Consider the following 19,555-nt stretch of genomic DNA (forward strand, 5'->3'; position numbering starts at 1 on the left):
TCTTAGAGAACGAAAGCCAGTATATCAAAAAACTCTGTAAATTGCATTTGCAATTATACTGTTGTTTAACAGCTATATGAAAATATGGCTACATGCCTTACATTAATGACAATGTAGCTATCTGTGTTGCTACGGTGTGCTAGAAGCACACAAGCTGCCACTGGTCTCCACTCTGTCATCAGTGCATTCTTTACTGCACAATGCTTTCCCAGTGGAACACCTGTGACAAACTACTTATGGAGAATGATAAAGTGCTATAAAAAAGAGGGACTGGACCCACACCTGTCTCCGCCATCTGGTCTTTTTATCACTCAAGCAGTGTTGTATTTTTAGAAAACCATGCCTCTACTGAACATACTTCATATTTGATTTTTAAAATATCAGTATTTTAAAGTTGGTGAGTTTTGTCAAGGTGTTTTGAGACAGAAACATGAAAAGCTTAAAGGCACAATGAGAAGGAAGTGAATGCTACATATAAAATATATTTCAAGTCTTCTAGGTTACTCAAGTCCAAAACCTTCTGAATTTGAATTCCAATAATCAATTTCTGTTTCAGGTCCTTTTTGTTCTTGCAGGGGGGAAGGCAAAGTTGATTGAAGCAGGTGTGGGTCACAGGCAACCAGTTAGTTGAAGTTTCATTCTTTGAGATTTTAAAGTTCAAGTCAGCCATTCCTCCTACAGGTACTCTGTCACTTCCTGTGGTAAAATGCAGCAACTTCTTTTGAAGATCAAGAGGAAATCCAAGCACAACATCCCAAAAGTATTGTATAGTCAAGTCGGTTTTTGCATAGACATCATACTGAGTACTTCTCTGCAGGGTGTGCATATCCAGTTCAGGACTTCCACAGACCAGAATTTCAACCTCTTCTGGACGAAGCAGCATTAGGAAATTTGAAGCACACACACTGTGAAATCCATAACAAAATGCAGCAAACTGCTTATAGATGGATTTGTTGAAAAGAAAGTCAATATAAAGCTGTACATATTCTTCCTATTTTGATTGGTAACTGGAATTTTATCACCACCTGGCTTTAAATTATAGGACTTAATTATTCCGAATTCTTCTTGAAACACCTGAAATATTGAATAGAAATCTTCTTCAACATTGCCTTCATATGACCGGAGTTCACTTAATCCATGGTCCAGCTCAGGCATAATTTGACTCAGGTCGTCAGTGGTAACACTGCAGATGCCTACTGGGGGGCATCTGGAACGATGGGAGGGCTCAATAATTTCTTGTAGCAGCAGCAGGGGAAACAAATATCCAAAGCAATGCTGTTATAAACAGCTAGTCCCATAAGAATTCCAACCAATCGGAATTCAGAATAGTTGTCACATTTAAAGCTGCTAAACCAATGGCAGTATAAATACTTATGATACGTAAACATGCCATAATCTGGATGAAAAATTTGGCGAATTAGAAGAAGGAACCATTCTTTAGTCAAGACGCCCATACCCAAACCAGCTTCCCCTACAAAGGTAACTTTCAACTGCTTTTTCAAGTCTGCTCTTTTCCGGGTTAACTCATCAAGAGAATCCCTGACCAGATATGTCCACTTTACTTTCATATTTAGAAATAACATATTCATATCAGGTCTCTCTCTTCTAGATACTTTATCCACCAGACTTTGCTTTGAGAATTTCCGAAGCTCTACCAGGTGTGGTATTCTTCCATGAGATCAATACGATCCAATGTAGAATTATAGAAATCAGTATAAGGAATAAGGGGAGGAAGAACCAAATTGTTTGCAGTATTAAGTAAAGCCAACACTTTAGATGATAATGGGATCCACCAGGAACACTTTGATATAGGTGGAAATTCTTCAGGCTTTGCAGGAAACAGGTGTAAAGAAATAAACTGCAGCAATCTCTCTACCAATTGTTTGAACCTCTTCTGGGATAATTTTTTAAACCAGTGAACTAGGAAATGATGGTCAGCTTCTACTAACGTAGCTATCTGTTGTAGCAAGTGAGCATAGATGACATATGTAGATGTGTTATTAAATTGAGGACTCTGTAAATGTATAAAATATGCTCTAAGATAACCTTTTGTTCATGGACTTTTCCATTCTTGTAACAGGCTGTTAATGATTCCCTTTAATATTGTCTTCTGAATGTCTTGAGGCTACTAGTATTGGAGGGTCTCCTGCAGAGGTGGTGGGTGGCTCTGTCTCACCATGAGGACAAGGACACTGGCATCAGAAGTTCTGGGAAGTACTCCTTAGCGTGAGCCCTCCCAGAGTCAGCCATTAGCCCAACTGAAGAACCCAGGTAGCTCACTCTGTTTTTAATTAATTTAATTTTATTGAAGTATATTTGATTTACAGTATTGTGTTACTTTCAGGTGTCCAGCAAAGTGATTCAGTTATATATCTATATCTATATCTATATCTATATCTATCTATCTATCTATCTATCTATCTATCTATATATATATATGATATATATATCTGATCCTGGACTTTTGCTTGTTGGGATTTTTTAAATTACTGATTCAATTTCAGTCCTGGTAATTGGTCTGTTCATACTTTCTATTTCTTTCTGATTCAGTCTTAGGAGATTGTACCTTTCTAAGAATTTGTCCATTTCTTTTAGGTTTCTTGTTCTATCAGTGTATATTGATCATAATAGTCTCTTATGATTCTCTGTATTTCTGTGGTGCTGGTTGTAACTTTTTTTTCAGTTCTGATTTTATTGATTTGGGCCCTCTCCCTTTTTTTGATGATTCTGGATAAAGGTTTATCAATTTTATTTATCTTTGCAAACAATCAATTTTGGGGTTCATTGATTTTTCTTAGTCTGTCTTTCATTTATTTCTGCTCTGATCTTTATGATTTCTTTCCTTTTACTAACGGGGTTTTGTTTGTTCTTCTTTCTCTACTTGCTTTAGGTGTAAGTTTAAGTTGTTCATTTGAGATTTTTCTTGTTCCTAAGGTAAGCTTGTATCACTATAAACTTCCCTCTTAGAACTGCTTTTAGTGTGCCCCATAGGTTTTAGAGCATCTTGTTTTCATTTTCACTTGTCTCTAGGTTTTTTTTTTTAACTTCCTCTTTGATTTCTTCAGTGAGCCATTGGCTGTTTAGTAACATATCATTCAGCCTCCATGTGGTTGTGTTTTTTCTGTTTTTTTTTTTTTTTTTCTTGTAGTTGATTTTTAATCTCATAGTGTTGTGGTCATAAAAGATGCTTCATATGATTTCAATTTTCTTAAATCTACCAAGGTTTGCTTTGTGGCCCAGCATGTGATTTATATTGGAGGCAGTCTTTCACTCTTGATGCATGGTGATAGCTGGAAATGTTGGTAGATGCTCTTCATCAGGTTGAGGTAATTCCACTTTATTACTAATATGCTTAGAGTTTTTATCATTAATTAATGTTGGATTTTCTAAAATGCTTTTTCTTTGTCAATTGATATGTCATTTGATTTTTCTTTTTCAGCTTATAGATATGGTGAATTAAACTGATTGATTTTCAAATGTTGAAGCAGTCTTCCATACCTGTTATAGATTTCACTTGGTAATTATGTTTTTTTTATACCTTTCTGGATTCAATTTTCTAATATTTTGTTGACAGTTTTTATGTGTAAGCTCATGGAGATACTGGTCTGTAGATGTTTTTCCTCTTTCTTTCCTTTTTATTTTGTACTGTCCTTGTTTGGTTTTGATATCATGTTGATACTAGCCTTATAGAATGTGTTGGAAAATGTTTTGCACACTTTTATATTCTGGAAGAGATTATATAAAATTATTGTATTCTTTAACTGTTTGGTAGAAATCTTCAGTGAAACACCTGGGTCTGGTTTCTTTTTGGAGAGATTTTAAACTACAAATTCAATTTATTTAAAGGTAATAAGATTATTTCATTTGACTATTTCATCTTTACTGAGCCTTAGTAGTTTGTGGGTTTTGAGGAATTTGTCCATTTCTTCTAAATTGAATTTATGAGTGCAGAATTGTTTGTAGTAGTCTCCTCTTATGCTTTTAATGACTACAAGATCTGTAGTGATGTTTCTTGTTTCATTCTTAATATTAGTAATTTATGTCTTTGCTAGTTGTTTTCTTTGTCAGCCTTAGTAGAGCATTATCAATTTTATTTTTTTCCCAAAGAAACAACTTCTTTTTCATTGATTTTCTCTATTGTTTTCCTGTTTGCATTGATTTCAATTGCATTGATTTTTTCAATTGCATTGATTTCTACTTGTGTCTTTATTATTTCTTCCTTATTCTTGCTTTGGGCATATTTTGTTATTCTTTTCCTATTTTTTTGTCATTCTTTAAAAATTCTTTTTTACGTTATTGATTAGAGGCTTTAGTGAACCTCACATATTTTAATATGTTGTATTTTCATTTTTATTTAGTTCTATGAATTTTTAATTTACTTTGAGATTTCTTCCTTGACCCAAGGATTATTTAGGCTATTTCTAAGTATAGAGACTAGACTAATTTCTAGTTTGATTCTATTATTTTCATAGAACATACTATAAAAATTACAAGTATCTTACATTTGTTGAGGTTCGTTTTATGACCCAGGATATGGTTTATCTTAGTGAATATTCCATAGTGCTTTAAAAAAAGTGTATTCTGGGCTTCCCTGGTGGCGCAGTGGTTGAGAGTCTGCCTGCCGATGCAGGGGACGTGGGTTCGTGCCCCAGTCTAGGAAGATCCCACATGCCACGGAGCGGCTGCGCCTGTGAGCCATGGCCGCTGAGCCTGCGTGTCCGGAGCCTGTGTTCTGCAACGGGAGAGGCCACAACAGTGAGAGGCCCATGTACCGCAAAAAAAACTGCTATTGTTGTATCAACCCATATATTTGAGTAACCACTAAATTTAAATTATATGAGGTAAGTGTATACATAAGGCCTAGTCTCTACCTTTGAGTATCTAATAAAATGGTCCAAGAAAATCTATTTATAAAAATAATTATACATATATCCCCATTAAAAATTATAATAATTATAAAATGGTGATAATCAGAAATTTCCAAATGATTGAGATAAGAACATTTTTATAGAAAGAGTGGTAATTTTGTCAGACATTAAAGAATGGGTAAAGCTCCAATATACGAGATTTGAAGGAAATATATTAGTTTTGTTTATGTAGGGCATGGAGGCAGAGAGAGGAAAAGGGAAGGAGGTGACTACCTACTCTTCTAGGATACAGGATTCTACCAATCAAATGTTAAACAGAACCAGATCTAAACACTGGGTGTTGATATAAAAAGATTTCAGATCTCATGCCTCTGATGTTTTATGTTTTCCTTCCTGGGGAAGCTCTCTTCTAAGGCTCAGTGATTTACAGATTGTTAGTACACAAGTGGACTTTGAGAAGCTAAGAAATCTAGGTCTGTAAATGTTTCACAACAACAGTTGATTTCCGTTCAAAACAAAAGAGAAAGACCTGTTACAAACTATACAAATTATAATATGCCAGAACAGGTAAGAACTGAAAATGTAAGGCTTTGGGTAAAGAATCAAAACACTTTTTTCTGTTAAATAAGAGAAAGCACAGTTTCCCTAGAAGTTAAACATGTATTATGAAATTATAAAACATATTAATCATATAATTTTTCCTACTACAACAAGCAAGTCAAAATATGAAGAAACATTGGAATTATTCATAGCATGTAGGGGAAATGAAAGATATAGGATATTTTATTTCAACTTGATAAAAGTAAAGTTTCTTATATGCACACATTTTACGTATCCATTATTTATATTTTGCAGATGAAAAATGGAGGGTTAAAGACATATACAGCACTTGCTCAGCAACACATAGTTGGTTAGAGGTAAATTTTTCAATTTTATTCAGGATCTTGGCCTTAATAGTTTATGTTCTTTCTTGTAAAACAAAAACCATAGCTCTCTGCTCATAATAAAAATCTTTACAAAATGGCAAAAGAAAAAAAAGCATGTCAATGTTCCCAAAGAGAATATTAACTACATTTTCCTTAATAATGCTCACATTTCTATATCTTGGTTTTCCTTGTAGTTCATAGGTTACTCTTGGTCAGTGTCATTAGCTGGGCTTCCTCTTTTCCAGACTGATAACATGGAAGAACCGAGGGCCCAGTCCTTGATCTTCTCTTCTCTATCTTCACTCACTCCCTTAATGATCTTGTCTAGTCTCATAGGTTTAAATACCAACTTTATGCTGATGGTTACCAAATTTGTTTCCCAAGCTCTGACTCTGTATACCCGACTGTGTCCTCAACATCTCCATTTGGATAATTTATAGCATCTCACCCTTCACCTGTTCAAATGAACTGCTACTTCTATGCCCCAAACTTGCTCCAACTTCAGTGTCCTCCCTCTCAATTGATAGCAATTCTATCTCTCCATTTAGTCAGGCAAAAAAAAAAAAAAAAACCTTGGAGACATTACCGATTGTTTTATTCATTTAATACCCTATATTCATTTTGTAAGGAAATCCCAATGCCTCTACCTTCAAAATATATCTTGCAGAGACCATCAAAATGGCAGAGGAGTAAAAACTAGAGATCACCTTCCTCCCCACAAATACATCAGAAATACATCTACATGTGGAACAACTCCTACAGAATGCCTACTGAATGCTGGCAGAAGACCTCAGACTTCCCAAAAGGCAAGAAACTCCCCACGTACCTGGGTAGGGCAAAAGAAAAAACAGAGAAAAAAGAATACGGATGAGACCTTCACCTCTGGGAGGGAGCTATGAAGGAGAAAGTTTTCCACGCTCCAGGAAGCCCCTTCACTGGCAGAGATGGGGGGTGGGGGGTGGGGGAAGCTTCAGAGCCATGGAGGAGAGTGCAGCAATAGGGGTGCAGAGGGCAAAGCGGAGAAATACCCGCACAGGGGATCAGTGCCGACCAGCATTCACCAGCCTGAGAGGCTTGTCTGCCCACCCGCTGGATGGGTAGTGGCTCAGAGCTGAGGATCCGTCTTCAGAGGTCAGATCCCAGAGAGAGGACTGGGGTTGGCTGCGTGAACACAGCTGGAAGGGGGCTAGTGTGCCACAGCTAGTCGGGAGGGAGACTGGGAAGAAGTCTGGACCTGCCTAAGAGGCAAGAGACAACTGTTCCAGGGTGCACGAGGAGAGGGGATTCAGAGCACCACCTAAACGAGCTCCAGGGACAGGCGCAAGCCACGGTTATCAGCAGGGACACCAGAAACGGGCATGAAATGCTAAGGCTCTTGCTGCAGCCACCAAGAAGCCTGTGTGTAAGCACAGATCACTATCCACACCTCTCCTCCTGGGAGCTGTGCAGACTGCCACTGCCAGGGTCCTGTGATCAAGGGACAACTTCCCTGGGAGAACACATGACGCGCCTCAGGCTGTTGCAATATCACGCCAGCCTCAGCCACCACAGGTTTGCCCTGCGTTCTGTAACCCTCCCTCCCCCTGGCCGGAGTGAGCCAGAGCTCCCTAATCAGCTGCTACTTTAATCCCGTCCTTTCTGAACGAAGAACAGACACCCTCAGGCAAGCTACATGCAGAGACGAGGCCAAATCCAAAGCTGAACCCCAGGAGCTGTGCAAACAAAGAAGAGAAAGGGAAATTGCTCCCAGCAGCCTCAGGAGCAGCGGGTTAAAACTCCACAATCAACATGATGTACCCTGCATATGTGGAATACCTGAATAGACAACACATCATCTGAAAATTGAGGTCTTGAACTTTGGGAGCAACTGTAGATTTGGGGTTTGCTTTCTGCATCTAATTTGTTTCTGCTTTTATGTTTATCTTAGTTTAGTATTTAGAGTTTATCATCATTGGTAGATATGTTTATTGACCTGGTTTCTCTCTTCCATTTTTTAAAAATGTAGATATATATATATATATATATATATATATGTGTGTGTTTTTTTCCTTTTTCCCTTTTTCTGAGTGTGATGTGTATGCTTTTTTGTGTGATTTATCCGAGGGTTCTCTCTGTCCATTTTTTTAAATATGGTTTTTAGCACTTTTTATCATTGGTGGATTTCTTTTTTGGTTTGGTTGCTCTCTTCTTTCTTTCTTTTCTTAAATTACATTTTAATTTTTTTATTTTAATATTTTATTTTATTTTTTCTTTCATTTATTCTCCATTTTCTTCTGAGCTGTGTGGATGACAGGGTTTTGGTGCTCCGGCTGGGTGTCAAGCCAGTGCATCTGAGGTGGGAGAGCTGAGTTCAGGACACTGGTGCACCAGAGACCTCCTGGCTCCACATAATATCAAACAGAGACAGCTCTCCCAGAGATCACCACCTCAGTGCTAAGACCCAGCTCCACTCAATGACCAGCAAGCTGCAGTGCTGGACAACATATGCCATATAACTAGCAAGACAGGAATGCAACCACACTCATTAGCAGAGAGGATGCCTAAAATCATAATAAGGTTACAGGCACCCCAAAACACACCACACCGGATGTGGTCCTGCCCACCAGAAAGACAAGATCCAGCCTCATCCACCAGAACACAGGCACTAATCCCCTCCACCATGAAACCTACACAACCCACTGAACCAACCTTACCCACTGGGGAAAGACACCAAAAACAACGGGAGCTACGAACTTGCAGCCTGCAAAAAGGAGACACCAAACACAGTAAGTTAAGCAAAATGAGAAGAGAGAGAAACACACAGCAGATGAAGGAGCAAGGTAAAAACATACCAGACCAAAAAAATGAAGGGGAAAAAGGCAGTCTCCCTGAAAAAGAATTGAGAGTAATGATAGTAAAGATGATATAAAATCTTGGAAATAGAATGGAGAAAATTCAAGAAACATTTAACAAGAACCTACAAGAACTAAAGAGCAAACAAGCAATGATGAACAACACAATAAATGAAATGAAAGATTCTCTAGAAGGAATCAATAGCAGCATAACTGAGGCAGAAGAACGGATATGTGACCAGGAAGAAAAGATAGTGGAAATAACTACTTCAGAGCAGAAAAAAGAATGAAAATAATTAAGGACAGTCTCAGAAACATCTGGGACAACATTAAATGAACCAACAATCAAATTATAGCGGTCCCAGAAGAAGAAAAAGAAAGGGACTGAGAAAATATTTGAAGAGATTATAGTTGAAATTTCCCTATTATGGGAAATGAAATAGTCAATCAAGTCAAGGAAGTGCAGAGAGTACCATACAGGATAAATCCAAGGAGAAACACACCAAGACATATATTAATCAAACTATCAATAATTAAATACAAAGAAAAAATATTAAAAGCAGCAAGGGGAAAAACAACAAATAACATACACGGGAATCCCCATAAGGTTAACAGCTAATTTTTCAGCAGAAACTTGACAAGCCAGAAGGGACTGGCAGGATATATTTAAAGTGATGAAGGAGAAAAACCTATGACCAGGATTACTCTACTCAGCAAGGATCTCATTCAGATTTGATGGAGAAATTAAGCCTTTACAGACAAGCAAAAGCTAAGAGAATTCAGCACCACCAAACCAGCTTTACAACAAATGCTAAAGGAACTCCTCTAGGCAGGAAACACAAGAGAAGGAAAAGACATACAATAACAAACCCCAAACAATTAAGAAAATGGTATAAGAACATACATATTGATAATTACCTTAAATGTAAGTGGATTAGATGCTCCCACCAAAAGACATAGACTGGCTGAATGGATACAAAAACAAGACCCATATATATGCTGTCTACAAGAGACCCACTTCAGACCTAGGGACACATACAGACTGAAAGTGAGGGGATGGAAAAAGATATTCCATGCAAATGGAAATCAAAAGAAAGCTGGAGTAGCAATTCTCATATCAGATCAAATAGACTATAAGATAAAGACTATTACAAGAGACAAAGAAGGAAACTATATAATGATGAAGGGATGAATCCAAGAAGAAGATATAATAATTGTAAATATTTATGCACCCAACATGGGAGCACCTCAGTATATAATAAGGTAAATGCTAACAGCCATAAAAGGGGAAATCAACAGTAACACAATCATAGTAGGGGACTTTAACACCTCACTTTCAACAATGGATAGATCATCCAAAATAAAAATAAATAAGGAAACACAAGCTTTAAATGATACATTAACAAGATGGGCTTAATTGCTATTTATAGGACATTCAATCCAAAAACAACAGAGCACGCTTTCTTCTCAAGTGCTCATGGAACATTCTCCAGGATAGATTATATCTTGGGTGACAAACCAAGCCTTGCTAAACTTAAGAAAATTGAAATTGTATCAAGTAACTTTTCTGACCACAATGATATAAGATTAGATATCAATTACAGGAAAATATCTGTAAAAAGTACAAACACATGGAGGGTAAACAATACACTACTCAATAACCAAAAGCTCACTTAAGAAATCAAAGAGGAAATAAAAAAATACTTAGAAACAAATGACAATGAAAACACGATGACCCAAAACCTATGGGATGCAGCAAAACAGTTCTAAGAGGGAAGTTTATAGCAATACAATCCTACCTCTAGAAACAAGAAACATCTCAAATGAACAATCTAAACTTACACCTGAAGCAATTAGAGAAAGAAGAACCAAAAAACCCCCAAAGTTAGCAGAAGGAAAGAAATTATAAAGATCAGATCAGAAAGAAAAAAAAAATGAAGGAGTAGCAAACATCAATAAAATTAAAAGCTGGTCTCTGAGAAGATAAAAAAAAATTGACAAACCATTAGCCAGACTTATCAAGAAAAAAAGGGAGAAGACTCAAATCAATAGAATTAGAAATGAAAAAGAAGTAACAACTGACACTGCAGAAATACAAAGGATCATGAGAGGTTACTACAGGCAACTATTTGCCAATAAAATGGACAACCTGGAAGAAATGGAAAAATTCTTAGAAGAGCACAACCTTCTGAGATTGAACCAGGAAGAAATAGAATATATAAACAGACCAATCACAAATACTGAAATTGAGATTGTGATTAAATCTTCCAACAAAAGCCTAGGACCAGATGGCTTCACAGGAGAATTCTATTAAACATTCAGAGAAGAGCTAACACCTATCCTTCTCAAACTCTTCCAAAATATAGTAGGGTGAGGAACACTCCCAAACTCATTCTATGAGGCCACCATCACCCTCTTACCAAAACCAGACAAAGATGTCACAAAGAAAACTACATGCCAACTTCACTGATGAATATAGATGCAAAAATCCTCAACAAAATACTAGCAAACAGGATCCAACAGCACATTAAATGGATCATAAACCATGACCAAGTGGTGTTTATCCCAGGAATACAAGGATTCTTCAATATATGCAAATCACTCAATGTGATACACCATATTAACAAATTGAAGGAGAAAAACTATATGATCATTTCAATAGATGAAGAAAAAGCTTTCAACAAAATTCAACACAAATTTATGATAAAAACACTCCACAAAGTGGGCATAGAGGGAACCTACCTCAACATAATAAAGGCCATATATGACAAACCCACAGCCAACCTTGTTCTCAATGGTCAAAAAGTGAAACCATTTACCCTAAGATCAGGAACAGGACAAGACTGTCCACTCTCACCCCTATTATTCAACATACTTTTGGAAGTTTTAGCCACGTCAATCAGAGAAGAAAAGGAAATAAAAGGAATCTAAATTGGAAAAGAAGAAGCTGTCACTGTTTGCATATGACATGATACCATACATAGAGAATCCTAAAGATGCTACCAGAAAACTACTAGAGCTAACCCATGAATATGGTAAAGTAGCAGGATACAAAATTAATGCACAGAAATCTCTTGCATTCGTATACACGAATGATGAAATATCTGAAAGAGAAATTAAGGAAACACTCCCATTTACCACTACAACAAAAGGAATAAAATACCTACGAATAAACCTACCTAAGGAAGTAAAAGATCTATACTTAGAAAACTAGAAGACACTGATGAAGGAAATCAAAGATGACACAAACAGATGGAGAGATATACCATGTTCTTGGATTGGAAGAATCAGTACTGTGAAAATGACTATACTACCCAAAGCAATCTACAGATTCAATGCAATCCCTGTCAAACAACCAATGGCATTTTTCACAGAACTAGAACAAAAAAATTCACAATTTGTATGGAAACATAAAAGACACCGAATAGCCAAAGCAATCTTGAGAACGAAAAATGGAGCTGGTTGAATTGGGCTCCTGGACTTCAGACTATACTACAAAGCTACAGTATTCAAGACAGTATGGTACTGGCACAAAAACAGAAATATAGATCAATGCAACAGGATAGAAAGCCCAGAGTTAAACCCATGCACATATGGTTACCTTACTTTTGATAAAGGATGAAAGAATATACAATAGAGAAAAGACAGCCTCTTCAATAAGTAGTGCTGGGAAAACTGGACAGCTATATGTAAAAGAATGAAATTAGAACACTCCCTAACACCATACACAAAAATAAACTCAAAATGATTAAAAACCTAAATATAAGGCCAGACACTATAAAACTCTTAGAGGAAAACATAGGCAGAACACTCTATGTCATAAATCACAGCAAGATCCTTATTTAGCCACCTCCTAGAGAAATGGAAATAAAAAAAAATATTGGACTTAGTGAAACTTAAAAGTTTTGCATAGCAAAGGAAACCATAAACAATATGAAAAGACAACCCTCAGAATGGGAGAGAATATTTGCAAATGAAGCAACTGACAAAGGATTAATCTCCAAAATGTACAGGCAGCTCATGCAGCTCAATATCAAAAAAACAAACAACCCAATCCAAAAATGGGCAGAAGATCTAAACAGACATTTCTCCAAAGAAGATACACAGATTCCCAACAAACCCATGGAAGAATGCTCAACATCACTTCTCATTAGAGAAATGCAAATCAAAACTACAATGAGGTATCACCTCACACCAGTCAGAATGGCCATCAACAAAAAATCTACAAACAATAAATGCTGGAGAGTGTGTGGAGAAAAGGGAACACTCTTACACTCTTGGTGGGAATGTAAATTGATACAACCATTATAGAGAACAGTATGGAGATTCCTTAAAAAACTAACAATAGAACTACCATACGACCCAGCAATCCCACTACTGGGCATATACCCTGAGACAACCATAATTCAAAAAGAGCCATGTACCACAATGTTCATTACGTTCTATTTACAATAGCCAGGACATGGAAGCAACCTAAGTGTCCATTGACAGATAAATGGATATAGAAGATGTGGCACAGTTATACAATGGAATATTAGCCATAAAAAGAAATGAAATTGAGTTATTTGTAGTAAGGTGGATGGACCTAGAGTCTGTCATACAGAATGAATAAGTCAGAAAGTTGAAAACAAATACCGTATGGTAACACATATATATAGAATCTAAAAAAAAAAAAAAGGTTCTGAAGAACCTAGGGGGGCAGGACAAGAATCAACATGCAGACGTAGAGAATGGACCTGAGGACACGGGAAGTGGGAAGGGTAAGCTGGGGCGAAGTGAGAGAGTGGCGTGGACATGTATACACTACTAAATGTAAAATAGATAGCTAGTGAGAAGCAGCCACATAGCACAGGGAGATCACCTCTGTTCTTTGTGACCACATAGAGTGGTGGGATAGGGAGAGTGGGAGGCAAAGGCAAGAGGGAGGAGTTATGGTGATATACGTATATGTATAGCTGATTCACTTTTTTATAAAGCAGAAACTAACACACCATTGTAAAAAGTTATAGTCCAATAAAGATGTTTATATATATTTTATATATATATCAACTGACCACTTCTTTCCTGTCCACTTGTGAATATTATGTTTTGCCTAGGTTACTGTGATAACTGTTAACTATTCTCCCTATATCTATCTTTGTTCACATCCAGTCTATTTTCATCATAATAGCCAGAGTGATCATTATAAAATATTGTTGGGACTTACCACTTGTTTGCTTCCTGCAATAGTCTCCTATTTAAATTTCACTCAAAATAGGGATAGCCCTATATAGGGGGAGTACAGGTTATCCCAAAACTGAAAAGCAACTTCATAAGAAAAAACTAGAAATTTTGTATCTACTGTATCTATATTAACAAATTCCATTCCCTTTTACTCCCTCAAAAAAAATGTTTACAGTTGAAAGAGTAGTTTCTTACATCTTTTAATACCATTCATGAAATGGCAAATTTCCACCAAGAAAACAGAAGTATTCAATCTAACTTTTAGGTTTGATTTTTAAAATTTGGGTCTCAAATCTGTTGGTTTCACTTAATAGGGAAGATACTGTGGAACATATTATGCACTCTTATTACCAAAGAAGGAAATTCCTGAACGACCTGTAAGATTTTCTTTTGGTTTAAATAAGCTATTACTCATATTCTCTCCTCTAGTGAAGTCTACTGTACTTCTCACTTACATCAGTATCTCTCAGTAGTAGTTTATAATTACATTTATTGAACATCTACTATAGGTCCTGAGCTGCCTTACATACATAATTTAATGTAATTCTTACATCACTGTAAAGCAGATTTTATTATTAACTGTTTTACAGGTGAGAAACTAATGATATGAACAGTTAAGTAAATTGTATTGGTACAAGGTCAGAAATCTGCTAAATAGCAGAACTGGGGTTTGAACTCACGCTTGAGGCCATATTCTTTCTATTAGCCATATTGCATTTAATTCATTGATTGAAATTATTTACCATTAAATTTCTTCTTCACATTAAGTTGCCTTCCTATAACTAACATTGGTTAATCCTGGGTGTCTTTTCCAGAATGATGGATCTTCTTGTAAATTTTATAACAGCTCTTGTTATATCGTACTGATGAATTAATTTATTTATCATTATGAAATAACCCTCTTTAACCATTGTAATTTTCCATGATCTGAAGTCCACTTTATTTAATGATGATGTAGCCACTCTAGCTTTCTTCTTGTTTCTTTAATTTGTTTTATTGAGGCTAAATTCACATCGTATAAAGTTAACCGTTTTAAAGTGTACAACTCAGTGTCCTTTAGTACATTTCCAGTAGTGTATGACTATCACCTCTATGTGGTTCCAAATCATTTTAATCACCCTGAAATAAAACCCCAAGCCCCATAAGCCATCTCCCCAGTTTCTCCAGCCCCTGGAAACCACCAATCTTCTTTCTGTCTCTAAGGATTCATCTATTCTGGATATTTCACATAAACAGAATAACACAAAAAATATAACGTACCTTTTGTGTTTGACTTCTTTCACATGGCATAATGTTTTTGATGTTCATCCATGTTGTAGTAACTTTCAGTACTTTGTTCCTTTTTAATGACTAAATAATATTCCTCTTGCATATATAACACATTGTCTTTATCCATTCAATGATTGATGGACATTTGGGTTGTCTCCACTTTTTGACTATTGTGCATAATGCTACTGTAAACATTATGTACAATTATTTGAGGACCTGTTTTCAGTTATTTATAGTATATACCTTAGAAAAGAATTGGTGCATCATGTGGTAATTCTACGTTTAATTTTTGAGATACCACTGGACTATCTACCATAGTGGCTGTCTTCTTATTTCTTCACATAGTCTATCTTCTTCAATCTTTTTTCTTTACATCTACATCTATGGATTTAAAATGCCTTTTTAATTTTTTATTTTGGAGAAAGCATATAGTTGAGTCATGCTTTTGAAAATATAGTTTAACTTTTTCTGCTCTTAATTCAAATGCTTATACCATCTACACTAATTCAATTATCAATGCATTCACTGAAAATCTATTCATTTTCATCAGTCTTTTTTATTTCTGTGCTTTATTTTTGTTTCTATTGCACTTACCTTCAAGTTCACTGTATTTATTTGGTAGATTCTAATTTACTGTTAATTTACTCCAGTGAATTTTGGTTTCAGGTATTATATTTATTTTTCAGATCTGGAATTTTGTTTTCTTCTTGTATATCTTTTCTTTCTTTCCTTATTATGTTCATGCTTTTATTTTAATGCATGAATGTAATTGTAATAACTGATTAAGTCCTTGCCTGCTAATTCCATCATTTCTACTATATTGGGGTTGTTTCAATTGAGTCATTTTTTCTAACCAAGAGTCACATTTTCCTGTTTTTGGCATACTTAGTAATTTTTTATTAGATACTGAACATTGTGTACTTCATGTTGTTGTCAGGATTTTGTTGTTTTCTTTAAAATGGTTCTAATAGGGAGCTAAATTACTTGAGATTAAGTTTGATACTTTTGAGGCTTGGTCTTAAATTTTATTATGATAGTTATAGAGTAGCCTTTGCCAAGATAATAATTTAGCTACTCTACACTAATAATTCAGAAGTACTTACCCAACTGGGGTCTCTACTGAAAGCCTCTAGTGATCAACAAAGATGCTCCATTCAGGAAGGTGGAATTTTGAATAATTTCCACCCCTTTGAAAACTCTTGGAACCATTTACTCATAGCTTCCCTGTCCTCTATTTTCCAACATTGTAGAGACTCACTCAAGCAAGGCATGTACACCTTAATAAGAATAGAGAACCTGATTAGATTTCTAAAACCCTTTGGAATATATCCCTCCTTTCCATAACTCTGCCCTGCAAATTTCAGTTATTTCAAACTTACTGATTTCTGATCTGTGCATTCTCAAGTCAGTGGTACTACTGTACTTTTCATGGAATTTCCCTTTGTGATGGTTAAATTTACATGTCAACTTAGTTGGGTTAGTGCCCAGGTATGTAGTCAAACATTATTGTGGATGTTTCTGTAAGGGTGTTTTTAGATGAGATTAACTTGTTTTTTGGACTACTATTATTTTTAATAAACCTTATTTTTATAATAGATTTAAGTTCACAGCAAAATTTAATAGAAGCTACAGAGAATTTCCATATACATTCTGCCCCCAGAAATGCATAGCCTCCTCCATTATCATCCCTTACCAGAGTGGTACATATGTTACAATGGATGAACCTACATTGGCATATCATAGTCCATAGTTTATCTTAGGGCTCACTATTGGTGTAATACATACCATGGGTCTGGACAAATGTATATTGACATGTATTCACCATTAAGGATTATACAGAGTAATATCAATGCCTTAAAATTTATCCATGCTCTGCTTACTTATCCCTCCCTCACCCAGCCCCTGACAACTACTGATCTTATTAATGCATCCATAGTTTTGCTTTTTCCAGAATATCATATAATTGTTAAACATACAGTACATAGCTTTTTCAAATTGTTTTTTTTTTCATTTAGCAATATGCATTTCAGGTTCCTCCATGTTTTTACACGACTTAGTAGATTATTCTTTTATAGTGCTGAAAAATATTCCATTGTCTGGATGCACCATAGTTTATTTATCCATTCACCTACTGAAGAATCTCTTGGTTACTTCCAGTTTTGGTAATTATGCATAAGTTTCTGTAAACATTCCTGTACATGTTTTTGTATGGATAAGTTATTAACTTCTTTGGGGAGATACCAATGAGGGCAATTGTTGGGCTGTATGGTAAGAAAATGTTTAGTTTTGTAGGAATCTGCCAAACTGTCTTCCAAAGTAGCTGTACTAATTTGCATTCCTACCATCAATGAATGAAAGTACCTGTTGCTCCATATCCTTACCCACATTTGGTGTTGTCAGTGACTTGCATTTTGGTCACTCTAATAGGCATGTAGTGGTATCTCGTTGTTTAAATTTGCATTTCGTTGATGACATGAGATACGGAGCATCTTTTCATATGCTTATTTGTCCTCTGCATACCTTCTTTAGTGAGACGTTTGTTAAGGTCTTTGGCCCATTTTTTAATCAGGTTGTTTTCTTACTGTTGAGTTTTAAGAGTTCCTTGCATATTTTGGACAACAGTACTTTATCACATATATCTTTTGCAGATATTTTCTTCTGGTCTATGTCTTGCCTTTTCATTCTCTTTGCACTGTCTTTCACAGTACAGAAATATTTAATTTTAATGAAGTCAAGCTCACCAGTTCTTTCACTGATCATGCCTTGGATGTGGTATCTAAAAAGACATTGCCAAAAACAAAGTCATCTAGATTTTCTCCTATTTATCTTCCAGGAGTTTATAGTTTTATGTTGAAATTAACTTTTAAATGGTGGACTCACAGTAAAGAAGATAGTGTTTTATAATGTTAGTAGGCCTCATCTAATCAGTTGAAAGCCTGGGTTAAACAAGACTGGAGCAGATGGCCTTCAGAATTGAACTGCAACATTGGCTGTGCCCTGATTCTCCAGCCTACAGATATTGATAAATCTCTTTCTCTATACATATAAACATGCTACTGCTTCTATTTCTCTGAAGAATCCTAACTAATACACTGTTCCTACTTAATGACCTGGAATATGTCTCCGGGAAGAAAGTTTGTGTGACATAGTGCTCACCTTTGTTTGTTTTCTTTCTCTCAGAGAAAATAGTTCTGTGCTGTTTGTTGTCCAATATTTAAAAACTGAATTTTAAATATTTTGCTCAATTTTTAATTTTTTTAAGGTGTGAAGGTTAAATTCAGTCCCTGTTCCTTCATTGAGGCAGAACTTAAAGTCCAATGAAGGTATTTAAATAAGAAACTCGATTTCCATGCTCCTTATAAACTCTTATTTCCCTCTTCTCTCAATATTTAAATATTAATCCTTTTCTCAATTTGTCTGTTAATAAGATGTGACTGTTTTTTAATTTAACTTGAGGTAATACATAAACATTTGTTTAAAGTCAAATCAACATGAGTTCAAATGATGTTTCCACCACACACTAAGTGCTATGAACACTTCATGTACTTTGTCAGAGCTTTTATCTCCTCACCTGACAACTGTGGATAATAACTGCTTCACAGACTTATTGGACATAAAGCACCTGGACACTATGTACAATCAGTAATTGTTAGTATATTAGCACATATTTATGAGAAGTTCCCCACTCTTCTCCTCCATCCAAATGGACATAGAAAGTTAAGCCATTTGTATTCCAAGTTTATGTTTTCAAGCCATATTCATTCTAGGGGTAGATACCTGGTGGTTATAAAATTTAAAGCTCAGAAATTTCATGTAGAAACCATGTTTCCTACCATAAATACCAGAGACAAGAAGAAAGAGAGACAGACAGAGAGGATTCCCAAGATGGGAAAATATTTCTAATAAATACTCAATTCCTTGGATTCACTTGTTTCTAAGGCTCAGACATCAACTGCATTCTACCCCATGATTTCTGAGACAACTTACTACCCTTACAATAAATGTTTATGGCTAAAGTTAGATTAAATTTGGTTTTTGGACTTTGAAACCCAAAGAGTTCTTAATAATAGTATTTATCACTTCTTCAACCTTGATTTTCTTTGTTACCTTGGGAATTTTGACTCATGTATTTCCTCTTTGTAATAACCCAGGTTATGATTCACTTGTTTACTCTGTAATATTGTGTAACATATAAGGGGAGATAGATTTTCTACAAAATATATTGAGTTTTTAAAATGGTTTGCAATGTAGAAATCAGCATAATTATAAAGTGATCAGCAAAACTGCGCCTCAGATAAATATATTTTATAAGTCTTCCAATGTCCCCACTTGTACTGTTTCTTGTAATTCTAACTCTTTAATTATAAATGACTTTATAGTCCAGCTCTTTGCAGGGAGAAAATAATGAAATATGAATCTTGTTCACAAAATGTAAATG

The 19,555-nt window shown here is 35.6% G+C and overlaps 1 pseudogene; it reads right to left on the reverse strand.

The window, feature by feature from the left end:
* Window positions 1–500: 500 nt before the first annotated feature.
* Window positions 501–19,555, reverse strand: part of LOC112396464 (probable E3 ubiquitin-protein ligase HECTD2) — a 48,680-nt pseudogene continuing 29,625 nt past the window's right edge.

Source organism: Neophocaena asiaeorientalis, unplaced genomic scaffold, assembly GCF_003031525.2.
Source record: "Neophocaena asiaeorientalis asiaeorientalis breed wild unplaced genomic scaffold, Neophocaena_asiaeorientalis_V1.1 scaffold723, whole genome shotgun sequence".
Lineage (NCBI taxonomy): Eukaryota > Metazoa > Chordata > Mammalia > Artiodactyla > Phocoenidae > Neophocaena > Neophocaena asiaeorientalis.